Source organism: Hippocampus comes, unplaced genomic scaffold (genome assembly GCF_001891065.2).
Source record: "Hippocampus comes isolate QL1 unplaced genomic scaffold, H_comes_QL1_v1.1 scaffold159, whole genome shotgun sequence".
Taxonomy (NCBI): Eukaryota; Metazoa; Chordata; class Actinopteri; order Syngnathiformes; family Syngnathidae; genus Hippocampus; species Hippocampus comes.
The window spans coordinates 517,441-523,440 of record NW_017805742.1 but is presented as its reverse complement, the minus strand read 5'-3'; the positions used below and the strand labels follow the sequence as shown (position 1 = coordinate 523,440).

At 41.8% G+C, this 6,000-nt stretch overlaps 1 long non-coding RNA gene across 1 annotated transcript; it reads right to left on the bottom strand.

Moving 5' to 3' along the window:
* Window positions 1-1,434: 1,434 nt before the first annotated feature.
* Window positions 1,435-5,960, bottom strand: LOC109524047 (uncharacterized). The gene is made up of 4 exons (XR_002169892.1): window positions 5,231-5,960; window positions 4,990-5,135; window positions 1,985-2,055; window positions 1,435-1,590 (listed from the first exon to the last, which is right to left on the bottom strand). It is a non-coding gene; the product is annotated as an uncharacterized LOC109524047 (long non-coding RNA).
* Between the last annotated feature and the right edge of the window lie 40 nt (window positions 5,961-6,000).

The following is a 6,000-nucleotide window of genomic DNA, read 5'->3' as shown; positions in this document are numbered from 1 at the left end:
CCTGAAAACAGGTTTTGGTCTTTGGTTTCATTGTATACATAGTTCAGTATTGTATAATAACTGTAAAAAATAAAGCTCACTACTTCACGGATTTCACCTATCACTGGTTCTTTTTGGAACGTAAGCTCCGCGATAAACGAGGGATTACTGTATAAGGAAAAACAACTCACTAAATTGTTTTGGGGCAAACAACTAGCTTGTTTTGTTGTGCAAGCTAACATTTTTGCCATAAAAGTCAATCATTTGTATGCATCAAAATCATGTGTGGTCTACCATTTCATCCGTTTCCATTCTCGCATCTTTGACGTGAAAATCATCACCTCCCCGCTTCATCTCTACAGCGCCCCCCCCACCCCCCTCTCTGACTCGTCTGACACTGACAGCAGTGCTACTTCTAATGGGGAGTAAGTCTGTCAAGTGCTGGTTACGCACATTCTGTGTCCACTCACCATAGCTGTACACGGTGGCTTGAGGATTTGACCCAGCATGCACTCTTAAAATTGCTTGGTCAAAATTAACTCAAATTGGGTGAGATCGCTAACCCAGCGCTGGGTCCAAAAGTAATCGAGACAATGCTGGGTTATTTTTAGACCCATTGGGTTGAGGATTTGATCCAGTACGTTGGGTTAAGATTTTGATCCAACAAAGGGAGGAAAACTGTCCTTACTGATGAGTTCAAGCAGGGGTGTCAAACTCATTTTTGTCGCGGGCCACATTTTAGTTACCGTTTTCCTTGCAGGGCCGTTATGACTGAAACCATATAAAGAAGTCAAGACTAACGGTTTATTCATTCATATTTATTGTTTAAAAGTTACTGTAATGAGAGGTTTGGCAACAAGAAAATGCTTCCAGTATCGCTCTTATTTATTACAAATGAGAGTTTGAAATTTTGGTCAAGATTTTAGCAAGCATCATGAAAGTTGCCATCTTTGATTTGCTTTCACGGGCCACATCGAATGATGTGGCGGGCCAGATCTGGCCCCCGGGCCTTGACTTTGACACCCGTGAGTTAAAGGAACCCAGAAATGGCTTACCGGGTTATCAGGACAGCTATGGGTAACAACAACAGACTTTATTCCCAACATTTTGGAAGAAGTAACTTGCCCCTGTGAGGGGTTGCTGCAGAAAGTCAACTGCATGATGTTTTTGGCTTCCTGATGTCACCCATTCATTGTCCATGACCAGGACTTGAACCCCAATCTCTATTTCCAAAGTCTGCGGTGTTACCCTCTGAGCCATGAATGCTACCTTTAATGTACTTCAACTTCAGCGAACAAAACTATAGTGACCAAAATCCAATTGGCTGGATCAAAATAATGAACCCAATCTTAGGTAAAAGTCACCCAATCTTCTCAAAATCCGCAACTCACCAGCGAGTCGGTTAGGAAACCAACCCCGTATTTTTATTTAGTTCTTTATTTTTGTGCATGCGTATCATTGACAACATTGGGCACCAGCAATCTGTAAGAGACTAATTAGGGATATTAAAGCACAAAAAGAATAAATAAATAAAGAGAATCCGTGCCGGTCGTCTGGCACCGGGTCACACCTCAGTGGCTCCCTGAGTCCAATTTATCATGTGAGGAAAATCTATAGAGTAAGTGAAAAGAAGGAGGGAGTGACTGAGAGGAGGCAGTGAAGGATGACTCCGCACAGACATGCGCATCAAATGAAAGTCAAATCAAAAGTGGGCCGTCACTTGATCAATTATGCCACTCAAAACAGCCTTTAGCGGCTCGCTCGCACCCAAGCGCCAACGCGGCCATTCGCTCGGTGCATAAACTGGACGCTCATCTCATTGATTTGATACGATGATGCCACTCGCCCACATCGATGGCTGAGATTAAAAACAAACGTCTCAATAGAAATTCATCCGAGTTTTTTTTTTTTTTTGTCTTTCGAAAAAGTTTGAGTGATGAAGGACCAATTCTTGTTGAGGAAGGAAAATAATGATGTGCCGGCAAATGCGCAGCTCGTCACTCACCTCGCTGCCAGGTGAGGAGATAGATGGCCCACAAACTTCCCAGCACTCGTCATCGAATCGTCCCGAAAAGTCTAAAAAATAAAATGCCTGTAAGGTCGCACCAAAATGGCAACAAGAGCTCACTTCAGATGGTCCATTTCGATTTTTGGTGGTTAACTTTTTTGGCAGTTTTTACAGTATGACCAAAATATGTCATAAAAAAATTCTTAAAATTCATAAAGGCTTTATGATGCCACAGTTTGATTGTATATTTATAATTACATTAATTTGGTGTTTTATTTTATTTTACCTTTTAACATTGCATATTTAAAATTCATTCCATTTGGTGTTTTACTTTATTTGAACTTTTACTATTTTGAAAATATATATTTTTTGTATTATTTACATTTTATTTATTTTATTATTGTTGCCATGTTTGGGTGAAAAATGAAGGAGTTAAATGGGAATGTAATGTAGGGCAACACTTCCACTGTCAAGGCAAAATTTTGGTATTGGACCGAGTTTAACTGCGCAGATATACCGAATGAAGTGGCCAGCGAATTCATACATGAGCCCTTAAAAGCAACAAAAACAAAAAAAAAAAACAAAAACCAAAACTGTCACTGCTAATAAGCGCCATCATCTGGAATGGTCAAGTGAAGGAGATAGATGCCCCATGAATAATGTAGCGTAGCTTTTCAAGCAGCACTAATCAATGTTGCATATGATAATGGGAAAAGTGTTTTCTTAAACCCTCAGTGGGCTCCTTTCTTTCTTTCTTTTTTTTCACTTTTTGGATCAGGTTAGCGCATTGGCCTCACAGTGCAGAAGTGCAGGGTTCGATTCCGGCTTCAGCCTGCCTGTGTGCAGTTTGCATGTTTTCCCCGTGCCTGCGTGGGTTTTCTCCGGGTACTCCGGTTTCCTCCCACATTCCAAAAACATGCATGGCAGGTGTCGGTGTAACGCGCCTCGTCAAGCGATGGGTTACGAATAAAATCAAGGGAAGGGATTTGGAGTGGTTTACAAAACAAAGGCAGTTCTTCACACCTTTGCCTGGCTGTTCGTCCTTACACTCTGTCCCACAGGGGGACAGTCTTGGGGGTGATCCCAGGAGGTCCCAAAAAAGGACACCCATGGGTATGCCAGTGCATGAATAGACTGTCTATCATTGGGAAGCTGAACCAACACTCAGCTTGACCTGCTCGGACATCTGCTGGCTCAAACCAGAAAGGATTGTGCAACATATCCTGACTCGACCTTGTCTGGAACACAAGGTCCTTCAACTGGTTCAAACCGAAGAAGATTGTTCAACATGTCCTCACTCAACCTTGCTTGAACTATGAGATCCTCGATGTGCCTTAGGGGAAAAGAAAATTCGAGAACAACGTCTGACTTTCGGTCAGAGATGGGCCCCATCACGGGGGCCAGAGCTAATAAAAAGGGATAGATTGCGAAATCGAAAAGGACTCGAGCTTGGAGGAACTTCCCCATTTTTACCACCGGCGCTCCGGCGTCCGGGAAGCATCCTTTGCGAATTCTCCTATTTCCTGAAAAATCATCCTCTGTTTCGCTATTATGGCGAATTTCCCCTTTTCTATTCCTTACCCAAATTGGATATTCCAAGATGACCCCTGTATTGGATTCTTGCGGAGATTTTATCCGATGCAGTGCATTTTTCTGCAAAGTGGAGACCTATTTTTGTGGATTTATGTAACGACCCTTACAAGAACGAGCTCAAACGAAGCCGTCACAGATTGGTAAGGATGCATGAACCACAAGATAAATAATATTCTCCCATATTGCAATGTAAAATAACTGATAAAGATAATATCATCGATTAAGACTAAAAATTACGACTTCTAATTAGGCAAGGTGAACCTCGGGAGCGTTTTAGAGACCTGATCAATGTGTAAAAGGCACACCTGTCACGATTCTGTTTGTGACCAACAGGTGGCACTGTAGGGCTCTCCCTGCAGCTGCACACCTGTTGGTCGTTATCTAATTATTGCTTTAAAAAGACTCCGAGCACGACCACTCAGTGTCGGGTCATTGTTTGTTTCTTTGTTGCCGTTGTGTATGTTTGTCATGTTTAGGTCATGTTTTTGGTCATGTTTTTTTTTTGATATTTTTTTGCTTAAGTCATGGTTTTTGTTTGCTACTTTGGATTCGTTTGGTTCTTAGGACTTTGTTTGGATTTAGTTTTCTGTGTTTTATTCTTCAAGTTCACCCTGCTTCTCCCTCCTGCCTGTTTTTTGGGGTTCACCACCACCTCGCAACGTGACAACACCGATGATAGACAAAGCAAATGATTGGAACCGCATATACTCAATGATGTTATTATTTTATAATTTTTCTCATTATACTCATTAAAATATATTTTCCTTATACTACTCTCTTATCGCAATACAGCTATCATTTATCTCTCACTTTTCTCTTCATAGTCTATCCTTTAATTCTTTCTTAAAAATACTTTTTGTTTTTTATTATCTTGAGACGACCGGAAAAATTTATAATCAACATGAATTTAATCCTTTATTCCGATTTCGATGTCCGTGATTACTGTTGTGACTTCTCAACGACTGGCTGGTTTGCACCATGTAAAAATGAAAATTAAATCATTGATTATAAATGAAACCCTTGTGCTCTCTTAAGATAATAAAAGCATCACCGTCACACCCTCCGACAAAGTGTGAAAGAAATTACTTTTTTATTCCGGGTTCGATTCCCATCGCTGACACAGGTTAATGGAACACTCGAAAATTGTCCCAAGATGTGAGTGTCAGCTCAGATGGTTGTTCGTCTATGTTTACGACTCTATCTTAATATAATCACATCTCGTATGCGTGTTGAAGTACTGCAACGAATGCCGAGCTGCGTTCATAACGTTTGTTGACATTTTAGTGTTGTTTCTTCTATCATATAAAAATGGCAGCGTTAATCACCTTGGAGAAAAGAACACATTTTCAGTGGGTGAGGGTGGCGAGCAAGAGGGAGAATATAGTACATAAAGGCGCAGTGTGACATACTGCCGTGGCTGTGAGTCAGTCCGAGGGTACTTGTTTGCCTCTTTTCTTTTTCACTCCCTTTTTTTTTTTTTTTCTCCACACAGTTCCAGTGAGTCGGGCAAGCCTCGTGGACCACGGCCGTGTCAAAAGCCCACCAACCGCCGTTACTACAATCATCCACAAAAAAAAACATCATTTCAAACAGGGGCTGAATTGAAGGGGTGTCCATTGTTGACTTTCATGTGCGGCAAAGTGTACTCACCTCGGGCCCAAAAGTCATGAAAGATTCCTCCGGCGGGCCTGACAGCCGCTTTTGACGTTCATTTACAGCCAGTCAAGGCAGCGGTCCCTTGAGGAGAGGGAAGGCGGGGTGGTGGGTGTCTGATGATTCCTGACATCTGGACAAGCAGATGTTCAGAGGACATGAATAAAACATGGCGCACGGATTGTCTAATAGAATGTGTGAGGGTGCGAGAAGTCCACAAGACGGAGATGAGAGAGAGAGAAAGAGAGGGATGCTGCATGAAATATGGATGACGTGTATGAAGGCTTGGGGTGGGGTGTCTCGTTTGGGGAGGGGGTAGGGGTCACAGTTCGATGGATCCTCGAGTGGGTCTTTCATTAGCCCGGAGACGGGGCCATTTCATTAGGTACACCTGCAAGTTTAAAAAGCACACCTTTGTTAAAATATGTCCATCACTATGAAGTTATCCGCGTTGCATTGATGTTAGCCGTATGAGTGGGTCATAATATTAGGAACAGATCCTGAATTTATTGTTAAATGAGCAAATCTAAACATTAACATCTTTTGACATTTTTGGATGCGGCTTAAAAAAATATTTGTCCCTTTACAAAAACGCAAATGGCATGATTTAAATCAAGTTTGCTTTTTGTTCCCATTCTAGAACTTAATTTCTGCCGGCACCAAACAATCTTTGAAATGTTTTTTTTTTGGGGGGGGAGGGGTGTTCCCATGCGGCATCAACTTCCCCACGTGTAACAGAAAGACGCTAAAAATTCTTTACAGATGAT